This window comes from Crocodylus siamensis, chromosome 1, assembly GCF_052110815.1.
Source record: "Crocodylus siamensis isolate JL-2025a chromosome 1, ASM5211081v1, whole genome shotgun sequence".
NCBI classification, from domain to species: domain Eukaryota; kingdom Metazoa; phylum Chordata; order Crocodylia; family Crocodylidae; genus Crocodylus; species Crocodylus siamensis.
In genome coordinates this window covers 425,317,455-425,340,384 of record NC_143395.1, presented here as the reverse complement: position 1 = coordinate 425,340,384, position 22,930 = coordinate 425,317,455, and the positions used below count along the sequence as shown (strand labels likewise).

Genomic DNA, 22,930 nt, shown 5'->3' with positions numbered 1-22,930 from the left:
GGTGCTGTACAGCACTGCCCAATCCATGGACACAGCCCAGAGCAGAAGGGAAAATCATCACTCACCTTCAGCTTCTCGAATTGCTCCTTCATCCTCTCTGTTGCCCGTTCAAACATCCCACCGTTGGCCTCTTTGCCTATGTTCTCCCTGAGGATCATTTTCATCCTCTGGCAGGCTTGCTTCCCCTTTACCTTAGCTGCCTCTGTTGCAAAGGAGGGAACTGTCACAGCACTATACCAGACTGGGGTGGGTTGGGGAGAAGGACTGGGACTGGGTTTAGGTGTGCAAAATCACAGTATCACAGTTTCATAGTACTTAGGGTCAGAAGGAACCTAAACAGATCATCAGATCTGACCCCCTGCCCCAGGCAAGAATGGGTCCTGGGATCATATCACTCCAGCCAGGTGCCTGTCCAGCCTCCTCTTGAAGACCCCCAAGGTAGGAGAGAGCACCACCTCCCTTGGGAGCCCATTCCAGAGCCTGGCAGCCCTAACTGTGAAGTAATGTCTCCTGATGTCTAGCCTGGACCTTCTTTCTAACAATTTGTGGCCATTATTCCTAGTAACCCTGGGTGGTGCCTGGAAGAACAGAGCCTCCCCCAATTCCCGCTGGTCCCCCCAGTGAATTTGTAAATGGCCACCAGACCCTCTCTCAGCCTTCTCTCATGAAGACTGAATAGGTTCAGGCCCTTTAGCCTTTCTTAGTAGAGCCTGCCCCGCTGCCCCTTGACCATGCGAGTGGCCTCCTCTGGACCCTGTCAATGCTAGCCACATCCCTCTTGAAGTGCGGCACCCAGAACTGGACGCAGTACTCCAGCTGTGGCCTGACCAGTGCCACGTAGAGGGGGAGGATCACCTCCTTGGACCTGCTTGTGATGCATCTTTCACAATAAATAATTTCTTATATTTACAATACGTGAGCACTGGACTAGGTTACCAGAAAAGCGCTGGAGTCTCTGTCACTGGAAGCTTCTGTGTGCAAGTTAAACAAACACTCACTGACATGGTTTGGACAGGGATGGTCATGCCATGAGCAGGGGAGTTGACCAGATGTGACATTCTGAGGTCCTCTGAATCCCTGTTTTTCTCAGAATCTAAATTTTCTAACAACCAGTGTCTTTTATCTTCATAGTAGGTGACAGGTGCCAGGTGCACCTGTGGGTGGAGTATTTTTGCCAGCCGTATCTGCCTGGTCCATGCATGTATTTAGGTGTCCTAAATCGGAAAGCAGGATTGAAGGCTTGGGCTTCAAAAATGCAAATTTCATCGAGGTCAGGTCACTAGAAGGGCAAGTGCTGTAGCACCAGGGACCAAAGGTGAAAAATATGCATGAAGAGTGGTTGTTCCTTAAGGACACAATCCTTGAAGCACAAAGAAAGTCCATTCCCATGCTGAGAAAAGGTAACAGAAGGGCTAGGAAGCATGCTTGGTTAAACAGGAAAATCATGGTCCTCCTAAGAAAGAAGAAAGAGGCTTATAAACAATGGAAGCATGGGGCAGGGCCCAAGAAGGACTATTCCACAACGGCCCGCATTTGCAGGGAACAGATAAGACAGGCTAAAGCAGTGACCAAACTTAGATTAGCAGTGGGAATCAAGGACAACAACAAGTTCCTCTTTAGATACATAAGGAACAGGAGAAAAACAAATGGAAGTGTGGGGACATTGCTCAACAACTCAGGAAAACTGGTTACTGGCATCCAGGAGAAAGCTGAACTCCTGAATCACTACTAGACCTCATTCTTTTACTGGACTGAAGGGAAAACCACATCAGGCAGAATAGAGGATGAGCACGGTAGGAATAATTGCCTTCCTATTATTGCCATAGAATTAGTAGATGACCAGTTAATAAAATTAGATGTATACAAGTCAGCAGGACCAGTTGATCTTCATCCAAGAGTGCTGGAGGAACTGACCAAAGTCATTGTGAACCAATGGAAAAGCTCTTCCACGACTTGTGGTGCTCTGGAGAAGTCCTTGAGGACTGGAACAGGACCAATGTTGTGCCCATCCACATGATGGGCAGGAGGGAGGACCCGGGTAACTATAGGCCAATCAACCTAACTTCCATCCTAGGTAAAATCCTCGAAAAGTTTATCAGGTTTATCAAGGAGTCTCTCTGTGATAAGCCTGCAGAAGTATCTGAAGATTGGAAGAAACCCAATGTGGTGCCCATCTTCAAGAAAGGGAGGAAAGTAGATCTGGGGAACTACAGCCCAATCAGCTTGACTTCAATCCCTGGAAAGATTCTAGAAAAAATTATCAAAAGAGACCATTCTTGACAAGTGGGTTGATGGCTATATCCTGAGGGACAGCCAGCATGGGCTTGTTGCGGGTAGGTCTTGCTTGACCAATTTCATCTCCTATGACTAGGTGACCTATCACCTGGACAAGGGAGAAGAGATTGACTTCATATATCTGGACTTTAAAAAAGCCTTTGATCTAGCGTTCTATGATTTCCAACTGTGGCCTCGGCTACATTACAGTCCGATGGCTGGGGAACTGGCTCCAAGGCCAGACCCAGAGAATGGTAGTCGATGGAAGTGAATCATCATGGTGCTCCATGACCAGTGGTGTCCCCCAAAGTGCCGTCCTTGGGCCTGTACTCTTTAACATCTTTATCAACCATGTGGACACTTGTATCAAAAGTGGACTGGCCAAGTTTGCTGATGACACTAAGCTTTTGGGTAAAGCATCCACACCCGAGGATAGTCTGGTGATTCAGGCTGACCTGGAAAGGCTTAGAAAGTGGGCAAATATAAACCTGATGACCTTCAATATGGAAAAATGCAAGATACTCTACCTCAGGAAAAAAACCCTGCAGCACGCTTATAGGCTCGGCAGCACCACGGCCGAAAGAGACTTGGAGGTCATGACTGACCACAAAATGAACATGATCCATCAATACAAGGTCACAGCTGGTAAAGCAAACAAAACTTTGGCTTGCATCCATAGATGCTTCTAAGCTTGAGAAAGTGCAGAGGAGAGCCACGCACATGATCAGAGGGCAAGAGAACAGGCCTTATGAAGAGAGGCTGAGAGCCATGAAACGCTTCAGCCTGGAAAAGTGCAGGCTCAGGGGGGAACTGGTGGCTGCCTATAAGTACGTAAGGGGTGTGCAGCAAGGCAGCAGCCCTAGACTTCAGGAGGGCAGATTTCAATGATGTAAGGAGACTAGTCGGGGAGGCACTGAGGTCCCGGAGTGGAGGGGAGTTGGGAGTCCAGGAAGAGTGGTCATTCCTTAAGGAGATGATCCTCCAAGCCCAAAGGGTGACAATCCCCACACAGATCAAAGGGGGAAGGAGTGCTCAAAAGCTCCCAGAAGCATCCACAAATGTCTCAAAGCTAAGAAGGAGGTGTACACCCAATGGAAGGGAGGTGCCATCACCAAGGAGGATTATACCTCCATTGCTTGAGACTGTAGGGGGACTGTTAGGAAGGCTAAGGTGGAGATGTAAGTGGGACTAGTGACCCAGATCAAAGATAACAAGAAGTCCTTTTTTAAATACATAATGGGGGGTGGGGTAAAAAGAAGGTACTGGGTAACAAAGGGCCTCTGCAGAATACGCTAGGAAATCTGGTTGTCACACCAGACGACAAAGCTAACCTCTTTAACTATTTCTTTGCCTCCATCCTTTTAAGCAGGGAACGGGGGATCCCCCCCACAACGGGGGAGGTGCTGCCAGGCCCAGGGTCAGTGAGGACCTAGTCAGGGAACTTCTGGTGGGTCTAGACATGTTCAAATCAGCAGGTCCTGACGATCTCCACCCCAGAGTGCTGAGGGAATTAGCAGAGGTCATTGTGGGACCCCTGGCACGGCTTTACAAGCACTTGTGGTGCTCTGTTGAGGTGCTGGAGCTGGTGCTGGTGAGACCCTGACTGGAGTACTGTGTTCAGTTCTGGGCACCACACTTCAGAAAAGACACGGAGAATCTTGAAAGGGTCCAGAGAAGGGTCACATGAATAATTAAGGGCCTGGAGGACAGACCTTATGAGGAAAGTCTAAGCTATGGAATCTGGGACTATTCAACTTGGGGAAGAGAAGTATGAGGGGGAACTTGGTGGTCATCAATAAGTTTATAAGAAGGTGACTATCAAGCATTGGTGGTTCAATGGTAGAATTCCTGCCTCCCATGCAGGAGACCTGGGTTCAATTCCCAGCCAATGCAGAAGCTGCCAGTCAGTGCTTTGCAGGCCTTAACACCCTTGTGTTGTTCTTGATACAGATGTTTGCTGCTGGGCACTTCCACTGATTTCTTGACTTCAGAAAAACCCACCAAACCCAATGCAAAGATCTCAGAATATGGCAGCATATTTTAACAAGAAATAAAAGCCACAAGTTGTTGGAAAGGAGGTTTAGATTAGACAAGGTCAGGGCGGCTAGGATCTGGAACTGACTTCCAAGGGAAGTGGTGCTGGCTCCTATCCTGGGGGTCTTTAAGAAGAGGCTTGATGCCTACCTAGCTGGGATCATTTGAGCCAAGTTTTTTCACAGAATCATAGAAGTCGGGTCGAAGGGACCTTGTAGATCTTGAAGCCCGAACCCCTGCCTGGGCGGGAGAAAAAGACTGGACTCAAATGAGTCCAGCCAGGTAGGCATCAAGCCTCTTCTTAAAGATCCCCAGGGTAGGAGCCAGCACCACTTCCCTAGGAAGTTGGTTCCAGCTCCTAGCCACCCTGACTGTGAAGTAGTTCTTGCAGATGTCTAATCTAAACCTACTCTCTAATAACTTGAGTCCATTGTTCCTTGTCATGCCAGGGGGCACAAGGGGAAACAGCGTCTCCCCTAAACCCTTCTGGTCCCCCCTAGTGAGTTTATAGACAGGCCACCAGGTCCCCCCTCAGCCTTCTCCTGTGAAGGCTGAACAGGTTCAGGTCCCGCAGTCTTTCAATATAGGGTCTGCCCTGTAGACCCTGGATCATGCATGTGGCCCTCTGCTGGACCCTTTCAATGTTGTCCACATCCATCCTGAAGTGGGGCATACAGAACTGGACGCAGTACTCCAGCTGCGGCCTGACCAGCGCTGCATAGAGTGGGAGGATCACCTCCTTGACCCTACTTGAGATGCACCTGTGGATGCACGACAAGGTCCGGTTAGCTCTGCCAACCGTGACCTTGCATTGTCGGCCCATGTTTCTCCGGTCCAGGCAGGGAGTCGGTCTTGAAGATCTACAAGGTCCCTTCGACCCTACTTCTATCATTCAATATTAAAAGCTAGGAGAAAAATTGTTCACTAGGGTATCCCAGGGGAGGACAAGGAGCAATGGCCATACACTGTTAAAGGATGGTTTCAGGTTGGATGTAAGGAAGAATTTTTTCCAGTAAAGGTGACCAGAATTTGTAATAGACTTGGTGGACAGTCCCCTAGCTGGGGTCATTTGATCTCAGCAGTATTCCTACCAGAGCAGGGGGATAGACTCATTCTTTCAAAGTCCCTTCCAGCCCTTCATTTCTATGATTCTATAACAAAGCAGATGTGTTTTGGTAGTATCTGTATAAAAACATCACTTTTCTTCTCCCAGGAAACAAATAGTTTGGAAGTCATCTGAAAGATTTTGTCCTTAGCCTCAGGAGGAGGGCTGGAGAAGGGTCTGGGCAATGCCTAGCCTGTGGACTGGTAGTTAGAGCACTCTGCTGGAAAGCAGGAGGTGGGCAAGAGATCTGAAAACCCAGGTCTCCTACTCCCTGGTCAAGTGTCCTAACCACTTTGCTACTGGGCTAAAGGTGGATGGGTTTCCATCCTCTTCTTCCCACCTTCTAGCAGGTTCACTCAGGGAGACTATTTTACCACTGAACAAAATAGAATTGTGCCAGTGCCAAAATCTGCAGTTATGTAGCTGCTTCCATGTCACTTAGGCACACATAGAGAGACAGGATTTAGCTCTAGTGGCTTATCTTATCAGTGTAGAAGAGAACTCCAAGAAAATCTTCAGAATAAGGCTTTCTTCATGTGTATGCCAGTGAGACTGGGAAAAGATTACAGGTAAACTTGGTGCCTTGCTTAAATGAAAGTCCCAACCAGCTCTGGGCAAGAGCTGTAGGAAGCTTTATCCTTGTGCAGTGTTGGATAGGGCAGCTGTGCTGTCAAGGCTTGTAATTCTCAGACGGTCATAGCTGATGGTCTACCCCCACAAAAGATTTGTAGTTAAAGGTGGAGGAAGCTACAAGAGGTGGAAATTGAATGGGGAAAACCCCCTAAAATAGAGGAACAATGACATGTGAGAGTGGATGTCTCCTGATACTGTCTGCAAATGCATCTCACCCTGGTACATGATACACCTTCAATGTCATTAAGTTGTACGGACAAACCCCGCTTAGTGCTCTTAATTGGTTCCTGAAAAATGAATGTTAAGTGAAACCAAGCGTTAAGCAAAACCACTCTCACTTTCTAAAGCCATCACAATTCCCAGGTGCAGGGCTGCCAGGATTGTGTCAGTTCCAACGCCCGTGAGCATTGTAATGGAACTTCCTGAGCACTAAGTGGAATCAGGTATCAATGTGAAATGAGTGCTACAGCGAAACAATGCTAAGCAAAATAGCGCTAAACTGCGGTTGCCTACATATACAAAACATCCCTAGGGGCATCATCTTGTGACACTATTAATTCATCTGGCTCAGCCTTGCCTATTCAGGCATCATAAGATAATGGAGCTGTTGATTAGTACCTGCACTGTGTGGCCCTCATGTAGCACCTGAGGTTCCTTTAGACTTATGGTCCACTCCAATAAACAGTTTCAATCTCTTAATTTGGTACAGGCTGGGGTGGCATTAAAGCAAACTTTTCCACTAACAAGGAGAGGGAGAGTATAAGACGCAAGAGAGAATTTACAGTTAGTCGTGAAGGCTGGGGTTATGGTGAATCAATCCCAGCATGAGTCAGCAGCATGAAACAGTCACAGAAAGGCAGATGCAGTTTGGGGTTGCATTTACAGGACTATTCTGTGCAAGACATGGGAGGTGATAATATTGCTTACAGAGCACTGGTTAAACCTGAGCTGGAGGGATGTTCTGGATGCAGTAGAGAAACTGGAGAAGATCTGAAAGTCAGTTACAAAGATGCTAAAGGGATTAAAAGACAGCCATACAGAGAGAAGTTATTAGGAAGAACTTTCTCACTAGGAGGGTAGTGAAATACTGGAACAGGTTACCCAGAGCGGATGCCAACTCTCCATCCTTGGAGGATTTTAAGATCCAGGTAGACAAAGCCTTGGCTGGGATGATGTAGTTGTAGTTGGTCCTGCTTTGAGCAGGGGGCTGGACTAGATGTGACCTCCTGAGATCCCTTCACACCCTCGTTTTCTAGGATTCTATGTTTATATTGGGGAAAAGGAGACTGGGGGGGTGGGAGCAGGGGCACATGATAGCAGCGAATAAATAAGTAATACATACTAAAGACTGCCTTCTGGAAGAGGTAGAACAACTGTTATGCAAATACTCACATGTTCCTGTCTTCTTTTCCTGAAATGGAAATGCCACATTTAAATGGTTTTGGCAAACTTTAAAAATTCCTTTCATTTATTCATACTAAATAAACGAATGGACTAATGGGAAGGTTGAGAGCTCACCCAGGCCAGAAGGTAGAAACAGAGCTTTATGTTCAAAGTTATTACTAGCTTAGACCCCTAGTCCATCTGCCCCAGTAGCCCATCTCCAACAGTGGACAGTACTAGATGTTTTACAGGAAGGTGCGAGAAATCTTTTCATAGATTTCATAGACATCAGGGCTGGAAGGGACCTCGGGAGATCATCGACTCCAGCCCCCTGCCCACAGGGTAGGAAGTCAGCTGGGGTCATAGGATCCCAGCAAGATAAGCATCCAATTTACTCTTGAAGGTGTTCAATGGAGGTGCTTGAACCACCTCCGCTGGCAGGCTGGTCCAGACCTTGGGGGCTTGGACGGTAAAGAAATTCTTCCTCATGTCCAGCCTGAAACGGTCTTGCAGGAGTTTGTGACCGTTCGACCTCGTCATCCCTTGGGGCGCTCTGGTGAACAGACCTTCCCCCAGATCCTGGTGGTCACCCCTGATAAACTTGTAGGTGGCCATCAGATCCCCCCTGAGCCTGCGCTTTTCCAGGCTAAAGAGTCCCATGGCTCTCCGCCTGTCGTCGTAAGATCTGTTTTCCTGACCTCTGATCATGCGCGTGGCTCTCCTCTGGGCTCTCTCAAGCTTCTCCACATCCTTTTTGAATTGTGGAGCCCAAAACTGGACGCAGGACTCCAGCCACAGCCTCACTAAGGCCGAGTACAAGGGGAGAATGACGTCCCGGAATTTGCTCGAGAAGCATCTATGGATGCACGCCAGCATTTTGGTCGCTTTACTAGCCACAGCATCGCATTGCAGGCTCATGTTCATCTTGTGGTCAATGATGACCCCCAAGTCTCTTTCTTCTGTAGTGCTATCCAACGTAGCACTGCCCAGCCTGTAAGGAAGCTGCAGGTTTTTCCTCCCAAGGTGGAGAATCTTGCATTTTTCGGTGTTAAACACCATGAGGTTCTCATCTGCCCATTTGCTGAGCTTGTCTAGGTCAGCCTGGGTCACCCGCCTATCTTCTGGCATGGATGCTTTGCCCCAAAGTTTGGTGTCATCGGCGAACTTGGCCAGTCCACTCCTGACTCCAATGTCCACATCGTTAATGAAGATGTTGAACAGGATGGGTCCCAGGACAGAGCCTTGAGGGACCCCACTGGTCACAGGGCACCACGATGAGTGACTGCCATCAATCACAACCCTCTGGGTCCGACCACGGAGCCAATTTCCCAGCCAGCGGATCGTGGTGGAGCCAAAGCCACAACCGGCCAGTTTGGCCAAGAGGTGCTCATGGGATACCAGATCAAAAGCTTTTTTGAAGTCAAGATATATGACATCAATCTCTTCTCCCTTGTCCAGGTGATAGGTCACCTGGTCATAGAAGGAAATGAGATTGGTCAAACAAGACCTACCCGCAACAAACCCATGCTGGCTGTCCCTCAGGATGTTAGCCTGGGCCAGTCCCTCAAGGATGGCCTCCTTAATAAACTTTTCTAAGATCTTCCCAAGGATAGAAGTCAGGCTAATAGGCCTGTAGTTAGCCGGATCCACTCTCCTCCCTTTCTTGAAGGTCGGCACCACATTGGCCTTCTTCCAGTCTTCGGGCACGACACCAGGGCGCCAGGAGCTCTCGAAGACCCATGCCAGGGGCTGGGCTATGACGCTCGCCAGCTCCTTGAGTACCCTGGGGTGCAGATTGTCAAGGCCGGCTGACTTGAAGGTATCCAGCTTCTCAAGGTGTTCCTTCACGAGGTCAGCATTGATGGAGGGTAGGGGATCCCCATCACCCAGATTTCCCTGTCCCATAGCAGGCATGGGCATCCCGTGGGACTGATGAAAGACTGACGCAAAGTACCTATTTAATAGGTTGGCTTTTTCCTGGGCGTCAGTTGTCAGTTGCCCCATCTGGTTTAGCAGGGGTCCAACATTGCCCTTGCTTTTCCTCCGGCTCCCCACATATCTGATAAAGGACTTTTTGTTGTCCTTGATGCTTGAAGCTAGTTGGAGTTCAGTTGCAGCCTTGGCTTTCCTGGTTTGCTCCCTGCAGGACCGGATCAGTGCAGAATAATGCTCCTTGGAGGTGAATCCCATCCTCCATCCTTTGTAGGCTTTCCTTTTTAGCCGCAGGAGGTCTGCTAGGTCCCTGGAGAGCCAGGAGGGCTGCTGTGCCTTCTTGCTGCCTTTCCTCCGTGTTGAAATAGATTTAGCTTGTGCATTGAGGATCGCTTCCTTGAGAAGCAACCACTCTTCTTGAACTCCCATCTCCCTGGGGTTATGGTCCCTAAGGGCCTGACCGACAAGCCTCTTGAGCTTGCCAAAGTCGGCTTTCCTGAAGTCAAGGACTTCTGTGTTGCTGACTGACTTGCCAGCTTTACGGCGGATGGTGAAGGTGATCAGCTCATGGTCGCTGTCACCCAGCTTCCCATCGACCACTAGGTCACCAATTAGGTCGTCCCCCGTAGCCAGTACCAGGTCACACAGCGCTTTGCCTCTCGTTGGCCCATAGACTTCTTAAGTCAGGTAGAGGTCATCCATGCTTTTCATAGTCAGTGACATAATATCCTTTTTCTAGCCCGTTCACCTATCTCCTTGACAGCTTGCAGACTTTGTGGCTTCATCAGGGGCTAGTAGGCCTGCGGCTTTCACCCTGCTGCAGCTTAACACATGCAGCATGTAGTGGGCCAGAAGGGGCGCTCCTGCATTGAGCCACCCACCTCACTGCCCGACCTGGTTAAGGAGGGACCTTGTGGCCTGCTACAAACTGGTCAGGGGGGATCAGCAGATATTGGGGGAGTCCCTGTTCCCCCGTGCGCTGCCAGGAGTGACCAGGAATAACGGTCACAAACTGGCGGAGGGTAAGTTTAGATTAGATATTAGGAGGCGCTACTTCACAGTCAGGGCGGCTAGGGCCTGGAACCAGCTTCCAGGGGAAGTGGTGCAGGCTCCTAGCCTGGGGATTTTTAAAAGGAAGTTAGATGAGCACCTTGCCGGGGTCATCTGACCCCGGTGCTCTTTCCTGCTAAGGCAGGGGGTCGGACTAGATGATCTACCTAGGTCCCTTCCGACTCTAGCTACTATGAAACTATGAAACTATGAAACTACGACCACCCTCCAGGCTCTGAGTGCCTCTCTAGGAGTGCCTTGCGTCCAGCTGACCCTCTTCCTGGAACACACTTGCTAGCCTGGGGGTAACGTAAGCTGCCACCACCCCGAGAAGGGACTCTCTCATCCCTGCGTCCTTGGGGAAACACTGGCCTAATAGTCCTATGGTTATTCAACCCAGTACAGGCACTTGGGGCACTTCCCCAAAATCGGGGGCCAAAAAGGAAAGTTCCTCTTAGTCTGCAGAACTAAGGGGCCTCCTAGGCATAATTTAGACCCACCCCTCAAGAAGTCTCCTACACTGGTCACAAAGGAGAACTTTATTGATTACAGGGGTAGGGTGAAAATAGGGTACAAGACAGAGCAATATCATAGAAATCGCATCAAGCAAAGCAGTCTGGCTGAGGTAGCCTTTTGATCACACACCTGAGATACTGCCAGCTAGATATCTAATCAGATCTCAAGTAGCTTACTCACAAGCATCATCCTGAGGCTGTTGGAGATTCCTTCTGGTGGCAGGCCATTCCTAGTTCAGGAGTTATGGGGGAGAGAGCCAGTTTCAGATGGTCAAGCTCCTCTCCAAGTCTGAGTCCCACATGGCTGCTGCCCCCTCCTCCTGGGCAGTCTTAACTTATACAGCCCCTGTGACCTCGTTCACCTGGTTCAATGGAGGCCAGCACCTGTTGGCTGTTGGCCAACCAATTTGAAATACATCACTAGTCGCCGGGCAGACTCTAGCCCACCAGGTAGATGCCCCTCCCCCAGGGTAGCTGATCCCAGTCATGTAGGCAGAGGTAGCAGGTTTCCCCCTCCCTCAGGAATGTCTCCATCTCAGGTTACCTAAAGAGATAGGGCAAAGGTGTGTCTCCTCTGCTGGGGCCATCCTAATCAAATTGTCACTGAGCGGAGATTTTGGGGAGAAACAAAGGTGGCTTCTGTGGTGGGCGAGTAGGGGGCGCTTCTAGGTTGAGCTGCCCACCTCCCTGTGCCCGACCACCTTTCAGGCTCTGAATGCCTCCCTAGGGGTGCATTACATCTAGCTGACTCCCTTCCTGGAGCACACTCACTAGTCTGGGGGTAACATAGCTGCCACCACCCTGAGAAGGGACTCACTCTCAGCCCTGTGTCCTCGGGGAAAACACAGGCCTAAAGTCCTACGGGTACTCAACCCAGTACAGGCACTTGGGGCACTTCCCCAATGCAGGGGCCAAAAAGGAAAGTCTCCCTTCGTTTGGAGACCTAAGGGGTCTCTTGGGCATAATTTAGACCCACCCCTCAATAAGTCTCCCACACCAGTCACAAAGGATGACTTTACTGATTACAGGGGTAGGGTGAAAATAGGATACAAGATTGAGCAATATCCTAGAAATCCTAAAGAGCAAACAGTCTGGCTGAGGAGCCTTTTGATCACGCATCTGAGTTACTGCCAGCTAGATATAGAATCAGATCCTGAGTAGCTTACTCACACACTTCATCCAGAGGCTGGTGAAATCCCCTCTAGAATCAGGCCATTTCTAGCTCGTGAGTTTTGGGGGAGAGAGCCAGTTTCAGATGGTAATGCTCCTCTGAGTCCCCCACATGGCTGCTGCTCACCGCATGGCTGCTGCCCCCTCCTCCTGGGCAGTCTTAACTTATATAACCCCTGTGACCTCATTCACCTGGTCCAGTGGAGGCCAGCTCCAGTTGGCTGTTGGCCAACCAATTTGAAATACATCACTCATTGCTAGGCAGACTCTAGCCCCCCAGGTAGATGCCCCTCACCCAGGTAGCTGATACCAGTCAGGTAGGCAGAGGGAGCAGGTTTCCCCCCTCCCTGAGGAATGCAGCCAGCTCAAGTTACCTAAAGAGACAGGGTAAGGGTGTGGTCTCCTCTGCTGGGCCCATCCTAATCAAATGGTCACAGCACAGAGATTTAAATCACGTTGTCACAGGGCAGAGATTATTGGGAGAAACCAGGGTGGCTTTCTGCCACAGCTTCCTGCCACACACTGTCACCCATGCCACAAGTTTTGCTTGTCTGCAACTTGAGATGCAGTTTCTCCCAAACCCCTGCACCTATCTCCTTGAAACTTGGCAGACTTTGTGGCCTCAGAAAGAGCTACCATCCCTACCGTTTTCACCATTCTGAGCTTAACACACATGTTAAAACATGAGTTTTGCTTTCAGGACTTTGATATGCAGTTTCCCAGAAACCCCTACACATATCAACTTGAAACTTGGCACATGTCATGCTACCACTCCTTGAAGTGGAATCTGAATCAGCCAAAAGACAACAAAGTTATAGATATTTAATTTATTCCCCATTATACTCTATAGCTGAATCTCCAAATCGGATCTGAATCTTCCAAAAGGATTCAACCGAATCGAATAGGGAAAAAGATTCAGATCTCTGAATCAAATCTCTGGCATCCAAATTGGTTGAATCCAAATCTGAATCAAATAGTTCCCTATTAGCACAGGCCAACTACCGGGGACTGAGACTTCCAGTGAAACTTTCACTTCCCTATGAACTGGACACCAGGGTGCAGTAGTCAATTACAGGATGACTATGAACAACCAGTGGGTCGTGGCCATGAAAAAAACAAACTAGATTCTGGAAAGTACCAGGACAGGAGTTTCCAACAGATGCAGGGTGCATCCACATGTGCATTAAGGTGCTTTACCTAATGTGCATTAAATTGAGTACCTCCAACGTGAGGTACTAAACAAATGTGTATCAGGCTGCCTTAATGTGCAGTAAAGAATCCTCATGGTTTTTAAGTGATGCTTTATGTACAGTAGTCTATTTTACTGTGCATTAGCATAATTGCATGCCTTTTTACATGATGCTTTAATGCACAGTAAAACAGGTTGCTGCACAATGAAGTGCAGGTGTAGATGCATCCACAAGGAAGTATTAATACTGCTGCATCAACCCTGGTATTACTAAATGCATAATAATATTTGTGGCAGGCCAGTAGGGGGTGCTCCAGCATTGAGCCACCCATCTCACTGCGCCCAACCACATTCCAGGCTCCGAGTGCCTCCCTAGGGTGCCTCGCGTCCGGTTGACCACCTTCCTGGAGCACACTTGCTAGCCTTAGGGTAATGTAGCTGCCACCACCCCAAGAAGGGACTCTCTTGGCCCTGTGTCCTCGGGGAAACACTGGCCTAATAGTTCTATGGGTACTCGACCCAGTGCAGGCACTTGGGGCCTTTCCCCAAATTGGGGGCCAAAAAGGAAAGTCTCCCTTAGTCCACAGACCTAAAGGGCCTCTTAGGCATAATTTACGCCCACCCCTCAATAATTCTCCTACACTAGTCACAAAGGAGAACTGTACTGATTACAGAGGTAGGGTGAAAATATGGTACAAGACAGAGCAATATCATAGAAATCCCATCGAGCAAAGCAGTCTGGCTGAGGAAATCCTTTTGATCACACACCTGAGTTACTGCCAGCTCGATATCTATCAAATCTCGAGTAGCTTACTCACAAGCATCATCCCGAGGCTGTAGGAGATTTCCTCTGGAGGCAGGCTGTTCCTAGCTTAGGAGTTATGGGGGAGAGAGCCAGTTTCAGATGGTCAAGCTCCTCTCTAAGTCTGAGTCCCCCACATGGCTGCTGCCCCCTCCTCCTGGGCAGTCTTAACTTATATAGCCCCTGTGACATCATTCACCCTGGTCTAATGGAGGCCAGCGCCTGTTGGCTGTCAGCCAGCCAATTTGAAATACATCACTAATTACCGGGCAGACTCTAGCCCACCAGGTAGATGCCCCTCCCCCGGGTAGATGATCTCAGTCACATAGGCAGAGGGAGTAGGTTCCCCCCTCCCTCAGGACTGGAGTCAGCTCAGGTTACCGAAAGAGCTAGGGTAAGGGTGTGTCTCCTCTGCTGGGCCCATCCTAATCACATCGTCCCAGCACAGAGATTTTGCGGAGAAACAAAGGTGGCTTCCTGCCACAATATTTACCGAGGTAAGACTAACGGGCTTGTAGTTTCCTGAGTCCTCCTTCCTCCCTTTTTTGAAAATAGGACCACATTGGCCCTTTTCTAGTCCCCCAGCACCTCACCAGAGCACCATGACTGCTCGTAAAACTGTGCCAGGTGTCCTGCAATGTTTTATGAATGCAGACTGAAACTGCCTTGGCAAAATATTTATATTTATATTTAAAGTTAATATGGATGAGTTTGGTCATCCATGCTCAAAAAAGATTAATTCTATCTGAAACAGGAAAAAGAAGGGCTATGTGGATGCTCTTGGAAGAAGAAGGCTTTTTTCACAGTTTTTACTTCTTTCAGGCAAAACAATTAATAAGGATTTAACAATTGTCATAGTTTCATAGTTGGTAGGGTCAGAAGGGACCTGACCCAATCATCAAGTCCGACCCCTGCCATGGCAGGAAAGAATGCTGGGGTCAAACAACCCCAGCTAGGTGTCTATCTAGCCTACTTTTGAAGACCCCCAGGGTAGGAGCAAGCACCACTTCCCTTGGAAGTTGATTCCATCTCCTAGATGCCCTGACCGTGAAGTATCACCTCCTGATAACTAGCCTGAATCTACTCTCAGTCAACTCATGGCCGTTATTCCTCATTACTCCCTGGGATGTAGTGCTTGGGGGAACAGGGACTCTCCCATTGCCTGCTGGTCCCCCTGGGACAGTTTATAGATGACCACCAGGTCCCCTCTCAGCCTTCTCTTCTGGAGGCTGAACAGGTTCAGGTCCCATCGCCTCTCCTCGTAGGGCCTGCCCTGCTGTCCCCTGATCATGCGAGTGGCCTCCTCTGGACCCTCTCCATGCTGTCAACATTCCTCCTGAAGTGCGGTGCCCAGAACTGGATGCAGTACTCCAGCTGCGGCCTGACCAGTGCCTCATGGGGGGGAGGATCACCTCCCTGGACCTGCTCGAGATGCATCTGTGGATGCATGACAAGGTGCGGTTGGCCTTCCTGACTGCCTCCCCACACTGCCGACCCGTGTTCATTTTGGAATCGATAATGACTCCAAGATCCTTTTCCGCCTCTGTGCTGATGAGAAGGGAGTTCCCCAGCTTGTAGGTATGGTGCCGGTTCTTCCTCCCAAGGTGCAATACCTACACTCGTTCTTACTGAATCCCATCCTGTTCTCATCCACCCACCCCTGTAACCTTTCTATATCTAGTTGCAGCCTGTCCCTCTCCTCCAGCATGCCCACTTTTCCTCACATCTTAGTGTCATCCATGAATTTGAACAAGGTGCTTTTCACCCCCTCATCCAAGTCGCTGATGAAGATGTTGAACAGTGCTGGCCTAAGGACCCCACTGCCCACATCCCTCCAGGCCAAAAATGACCCATCCACCACCACTCTTCAGGTGCGGCCTTCCAGCCAATTGGCGACGCATTTGACTGTGTAGGCATCAGTGCCACATCACCTAATTTCTTAATGAGAATAGAGTGACAGACAGTGTCGAAGGCTTTCTTAAAGTCTGTAAAGACTAGGTCCACTGTGACACCTGCATCCAAAGATTTGGTGACCTGGTCATAGAAGGCCACCAGGCTGGTCTGACAGGACCTGCCTTGAATGAACCCGTGTTGGTTGACCCTGAGCATAACCTCTCCCACTGGCCCCTTGCAGATGTGCTCCTAGATAATTTTCTCAAAAAGCTTCCCCAGGACTGAGGTAAGACTAATGGGCCTGTAGTTTCCTGGGTCCTCCTTCCTCGCTTTTTTGAAAATGAGGACAACATTGGCTCTTTTCCAGTCTTCTGGCACCTTGCCAGAGCACCACGAGTGCTCATAAAGCTGTGCCAGGGGTCCTGCAATGTTTTATGAATGCAGACTGAAATTTCCTTGGCTTGACTTGTTTAGCTAAGCAATCTAAAGGCAGAAAAGGGATCTAGCTGTTCTCTCTACAAATAAAGTGGGGACGTAGAACCATAGGAAAGAGGGGAGCTATTTAAGTTAGAAGACAACTTGGCACAGGAATAACTGAGCATTTACTGTCCATGAATACATTTATGCTGGAAACTGGAGGCTGAGGTTACTAAACACATGCTTAAAACAATTGCTAGGTGCTTCAGAAGCTGAGTGACCTTCAAGGAAGGGTGGCAGGAGGAAGGCAGGTTGAAAGATGTAAATCATGAAAGAGGGACCCTAGCCCTGCAAAGGCAGAAGAGTTGTTCTGGTACCTATTGTATTCTTCAAGATTCAGGTCATCAGACTTTGTGACCACCAGGCTGATGTCAGTGCATCTCCCACTTTGGTATGCCTTGATGCTCTCTGCCAGCAGCACTTCCTGGACTCTCTCCCCTGGACTCGGACAATTCCACTGATAATCCAGATGACTGAACATTTATTGATGCTCTTTAAAACAGAAAGAGAGAGAGAGAGAGAGAGAAAGTTGTATCCAGAAGCAAAGGCACAAGCCAAAACCCACTCCTAGGAGGCAGTAGTGTAACTAGGGGTGGGTGAGTGGAGTACCAGCCCCAAACACTGACAGAGAGGCCACCCCAGTCCCCTCTGTCTGTTGTGACACAGCTCACTCCAACGTGTCTCCCTTCTCTGCCCTGATCTTCCCCTGAACTGTTCCTCTGCAGCCACCCCAGCCTGCCCTGCTCTGTGCCAAGGCTGTTCTCTATTCTAACTGCAGCCGATGTCTCTTTTGCTGCTGCCTATCACTGGTGGAGACAGCGATCAGAGCTGAGAGAAAAGGCTGAAGGACAGGGGTGGGGGCGGGGTGGTGAGAGAGACAGCAGCCTTCAGCACTAAGCAGGGTAGAGAAACGGGACACTAGCCAAGGGTACTAAGGGAGATGTTGTGCCTTTTCCATCCCTACTCACTTCAATGGGAGTAAAGAACATTCAGGATTTGTAAGAGCAAGCCAGAAGTGTCCTGGGCTGGCTTTTAGTTCCAGCAAGTGGAGCATAACCACGGCCCACAGGCAGGAAGGCTGGGCTGGGGTCTGGAATGGACACACGGGGCAGCCCCAGTGCATGGCACCAGAACAGCCCAGCACCTGGAAATGCAGGTACTTGCAAACACTGCAGGTCTGCATCTGAGAGGCCAGGCCTCTGCCTCCTTATGTGCTGCAAATGCAGAAAGGCACTATGGGCCCTTGTAATGGATCCAAGCTGGAAGGCCCCTGAACACCTGCAGTGCATGGCACAGATGCAACTTCCATCCATTTGACCAAGTGCATTACTGCTGCTCTCTCCCGAGTGTGCCTGCCTTTCGTAATCTAAAATAGGTAACTTTTAGGCATAACTTTTAAACAGCCAAACACCTGCTCAGTGGTTTTCCCACACACAGTTCAGCTGACAAATCACCTCTTTCCACATCTGATCCCTTCTGCTGTTGAAATCTCCCGTCCCTGGAACATCTATAAACACGACACCTTCTGGTATCACATCGGACCTTGGGAGAGTCACTTCCACATGCTTGATGAGGGGCCAGAATTGCATCTTTTCTTTGCCTCCGTCCTGTGCTGGCTCTCTCTTATCCTCGTCACTCCGCCTCCGCACATAAGGGTCCAGTTTCTCAGAAAGTTCAGGTGCCTGGGACATAAGAAACAGATAACTATACTTCTGCCGTTAGGTGGCAGAGTCATTTGTGAACAGGAACCAACCTCCCAGGATGCACTGAGCCTTGAGTTTCTTACCATTTCTCAGATGAAGAAATGGAGGTACGGGGAAGAAAAGTTTCATAGTTTCATAGTTTCTAGGGTCGGAAGGGACCTGAGTAGATCATCTAGTCCGACCCCCTGCCATGGCAGGAAATAATACTGGGGTCAAACGACCCCAGCAAGATGTTCATCCAGCCTCCTCTTAAACACCCCCAGGGTAGGAGCCTGCACCACTTCTCTTGGAAGCTGGTTCCAGATCCTAGCCGCCGTGACCATGAAGTCGCGCCTCCTGATGTCTAATCTGAATCTCCCCTCTGCCAGCTTGTGACCGTTATTCCTGGTCACTCCTAGCAGTGCTTGGGGGAACAGGGACTCCCCCAGTGCCTGCTGATCCCCCCTGACTATTTTGTAACAGGCCACTAGATCCCCCTCAGCCTTCTCTTGTGGAGGCTGAACAGGTTCAGGTCCCATCGCCTCTCCTCGTAAGGCCTGCCCTGCTGCCCCAGACCATGCAGGTGGCCTCCCCTGGACCCTCTCCCGGTTGTCCACATCCCTCCTGAAGCGCGGCGCCCAGAGCTGGATGCAGTACTCCAGCTGTGGCCTGACCAGTGCCGCATGGAGGGGGAGGATCACCTCCCCGGACCTGCTCGAGATGCATCTGTGGATGCACGACAAGGTGCGGTTGGCCTTCCTGACCGCGTCCCCACGCTGCCGGCCCATGTTCATCTTGGAGTCAATGATGACTCCAAGATCCTTTTCCGCCTCTGTACTGACAAGAAGGGAGTTCCCCAGCCTGTAGGTATAGTGCCGGTTGTTCCTCCTCCGGGGGGAAGCACTTGGCACTTGTCGGTGTTGAATCCCATCCTGTTCATGTCCGCCCACCCCTGTAACCTGTCTAGGTCTGATTGTAGCCTATTGCTCCCTTCTAGTGTGCCCACATCCCCCCACATCTTAGTGTCATCAGCAAATTTGAACAGGTGCTTTTTACCCCCTCGTCCAAGTCACTGATGAAGATGTTGAACAGTGCGGGCCCGAGGACCGAGCCCTGGGGGGCCTCACTGCCCACGTCCCTCCAGGTCAAAAATGACCCATCCACCACCACTCTGGGTGCGGCCCTCCATTCAGTTGGTGACCCAATTGACTGTGTGGGTGTCGACACCACAGCCCCCCAGCTTCTTAATGAGGACAGGGTGAGAGACAGTGTCGAAGGCCTTCCGAAAGTCCAGGAAGACGATGTCCACTGCTACCCCTGCGTCTAAGGATTTGGTGACCTGATCACAGAAAGTCACCAGGTTGGTCTGACAGGACCTGCCACTTATGAATCCATGTTGGTTGCCCCTAAGCATGAAATGCCCTGCTGGCCCCTTCTGGATATGTGCCAGAATAATTTTCTCAAACAGCTTGCCTAGGATTGAGGTAAGACTAACTGGCCTATAGTTTCCCGGGTCCTTCTTCTTACCCTTTTTGAAGATGGGAGCCACAATGGCCTTCTTCCAGTCCTCTGGCACCACACCAGAGCACCACAAGTGCTCATAAAGCCATGCCAGGGGTCCTGCAATGACTGCAGCCAATTCGCTCAGCACTCAGGGGTGGAGATCGCCCAGACCGGCTGACCTGAATACGTCCAGTCCCTCCAGAAGATCCCTAACTAGTTCCTCAGTAACCTTGGCTGAGGTGTGCCTTCCCTGGGGCCTGAGCGGGGCCCATCAGGGGGGTGGCTGTTCCGGTCCCTGCTTAGGAAGATGGAGGCAAAGAAATCATTAGACATATTAGCTTTGTTGTCTGGTGTGACGACCAAATTTCCCAATGCATCCTGCAGGGGCCCCACATTACCTGGAACCTTCCTTTTACCTGCTATGTATTTAAATAAGGACTTCTTGTTGTCCTTAATCTGGGAAGCTAGTCCCAGTCCCATCTCTGCCTTGGCCTTCCTGACTGCCCCCCTACATCCCCGAGCGACTGCAGTATAGTCATCTCTGGTAATGTCCCCTCCTTTCCATTGGGTGTGTGCCTCCCTTTTAGCTAGGAGACATTCCCGGATACTTTTGGAGAGTCATGGTGGCTTGTGTGCCCTCCTGCTCCCTTTGATCCTCATTGGGATTACCCCCCTTTGGACTTGGAGGATCGTCTCCTTAAGGAGCAACCACTCTCCTTGGACACCTGGCTCCCCTCCCCTCTGGGACCTCAGTGCTTCCATGACTATTCTCCTTAGCTCATTGAAGTCCGCCCTCCTGAAATCTAGGGCTGCTGCCTTGCTGCAGGCCTTTGCCACCTTGCGCTGGATAGTGAATCCCAGCAGGTGATGATCGCTGTCGCCCAGGTGGTCGAGCCCCTGCAGCCCCCGCACCAGGTAGTCTCCCGTGGCCAGCACCAGGTCCAACAAGGCATCTCCCCAGTGGGGCTGTGCACCTCCTGAGTTTGATGGAGGTCCTGCATTCTGGCCAAGAACCTACATGAGTGGTCAGACCTGGCTGACTGCTCTTCCCAGCAGATGTCCAGGAAGTTCAGGTCCCCCATGACTACCATATCCTTAGCCTTCACTACTTCCGTGAGCTGAACTAAGAATTCCTGGTCTAGCTCTTCCTCTTGGTTGGATGGTCTGTAGTACACCCCCACCATTAACTCTCTTTCCCCTCGACTGTCTTGTAATCTAACCCAAAGCACTTCAGAGTGCCCTTCCTCTGATTCTTTGTTAATTGATGAGGATGGGTATTCCTCCTTAATGTAGAGTGCCATGCCCCCACCTCTCCTTCCTGTCCTGACCCTCCTGTATAGCCTATAGCCCTTGATATTCACTGCCCAGTCATGCGTTGAGTCTTGACCAAAGTGACTTGACCAAGGCCATGCTTCATGTATTTGACAGAGCTGGTATTAGTTCCCAGGTATCCCCCACCTAGGCTAATGAATGTGCAGCAAGGGCTAAACTACCAGGATGGGATAAAGCCCGTCATTCCTCCCTCTGGTGCTGCAGAGAACACATGAAAGTTTGTGGATCCCACACAGCTGGTAAAGCATTTTCAGGAACTTGCCGGAGTGCCTGGGGACAGCTCCTTGGGGAACACCAGGGAGGCTGCTGAGTACAGGGTTAGGACTGCCTCTGGGTCGGGTGCAGGACAGCTGCTTAGGAAAGCAAAGCTTTTCCTGTGGATGATTCAAAGGAACATCCTGGTGTGAAGCTGAAAGGTCCTGGCTAGCATGGGGCTGGGCTCAGCTGGGAACAGCATGGGGGTGCGCTCAGCTGGGAACAGCGACAGTAGCAGAGCAGCTGTGATGGGTAAGGGATGTACATGCTCCTGTTGGATCAGGTAGGGTGGGAGAACAGCCCCCCACCCCTGAAGCCCTCTGCATACCCATCACTGCTGTTGCCATAGTCACTGTTCCAAGCTGAGCCCACCCCTCCATTGAGGGGACCTTGAACCTCTTTTAGGCTCTAGTCTGACTGGATTCAAGCAGAAGAAGAGAAGTATGACCATGAGTAGGTCACTTCCCTTTTCCCCAGTCTCCTCACCAGGAGAAATGTAGAGAATGATGCTTCAAGTCTCCCTGCACCCCCACTGGACTCCATAGCAGTAGATCTATAGGGGATGGTCCCTGACTTGTGACTTGGAAATCAGGCTAGCTGAACCCAATAGCCATTTCCAGGGCCAGACCCAGGATGTGGCAAAAGGGAGTGTAGGAGTAGACAGCTGTGCTGCAGAGGTGGCTGCATCCTGGGATCCCAGCCTCCTTCCCTGCCACTGCTGCCAGTGCAGGTAAAATTCACCATGGGAGCTTCTGGGGACTTCTTAAAAATCCCTAAAGCAAGTAATAATCCCCCCACCCTCCCTTCCATGCTCAAAGGCATAACTTATCACCTCCCAACCCCTTCCTTTCTCTCCCTGCCTGGGGCTACTTCTTTCCCTGATTCCCAGGTGTGGGGGAAGATTCAAAGCTTTCTACAGCCAGGCTGCATGGGGGTGGGCTCAGCTGAGAACAGCAACAGTAGCAGAGTAGTGTGGCTGCAGAGGCTTTGAAGTGTTTCCCAGCCCTGGGACAGTGGAGGTGAAGAAAGGGGTGGGTGTGGCAGAATGCCACCTTGGTTTCTCCCCAAAATCTCTGCCCTGTGACTCTGTGATTAGATGGGCCAGCACGGAGGATTCACACCTCAGCCTGTCTCTTTAGGTAACCTGAGCTGGCTGCATTCCTGAGGGAGAGGGGAAACCTGCTCCCTCTGCCTATGTGACTTGCATCAATTACCTGGGTGGGGGGTTTCTACCTGGGGAGCTGGAATCTGCCTGGTAACAGGTGATGTATTTCAAATTGGTTGGCTGACAGCCAACTGGGGCTGACCTCCACTGGACCAGGCGAATGAGGTCACAGGGGCTATATAGGTTGGGAGGGGGAGAAGGTTCTCGCTCTTTGGCCATGAGGTGAAGCAGCAGCCAAGCAGGGGAGACAGAGGAGCCTTGCTATCGGGACCCAGCTCTCTCTCACCCCAAGACTCCAGAGGGGAAACTGGAGAACTCTGGATGATGCTTGTGAGTAAGCTACTCAATCGGATTAGATATTTAGCTGGCAGTAACACAGATGCGTGATCAAAAGGCTACCTCAGCCACACTGTTTGCTCTTTAGGATTTCTAAGAAATTGCTCAATCCTGTACCCTAGTTTCCCCTACCCCTTGTAATCAATAAAGTTCTCCTTTGTGACCGGTGTGGGAGACTTATTGAGGGGTGGGTCTAAATT

At 50.3% G+C, this 22,930-nt stretch overlaps 1 non-coding gene and 1 pseudogene across 1 annotated transcript; one reads left to right on the top strand and one right to left on the bottom strand.

The window, feature by feature from the left end:
* LOC149875740 (nuclear GTPase SLIP-GC-like) overlaps nt 1–22,930 on the bottom strand; it is a 35,886-nt pseudogene that overhangs the window by 7,749 nt on the left and 5,207 nt on the right.
* On the top strand, nt 4,097–4,167 carry TRNAG-CCC (transfer RNA glycine (anticodon CCC)). The gene has a single exon. It is a non-coding gene; the product is annotated as a tRNA-Gly (tRNA).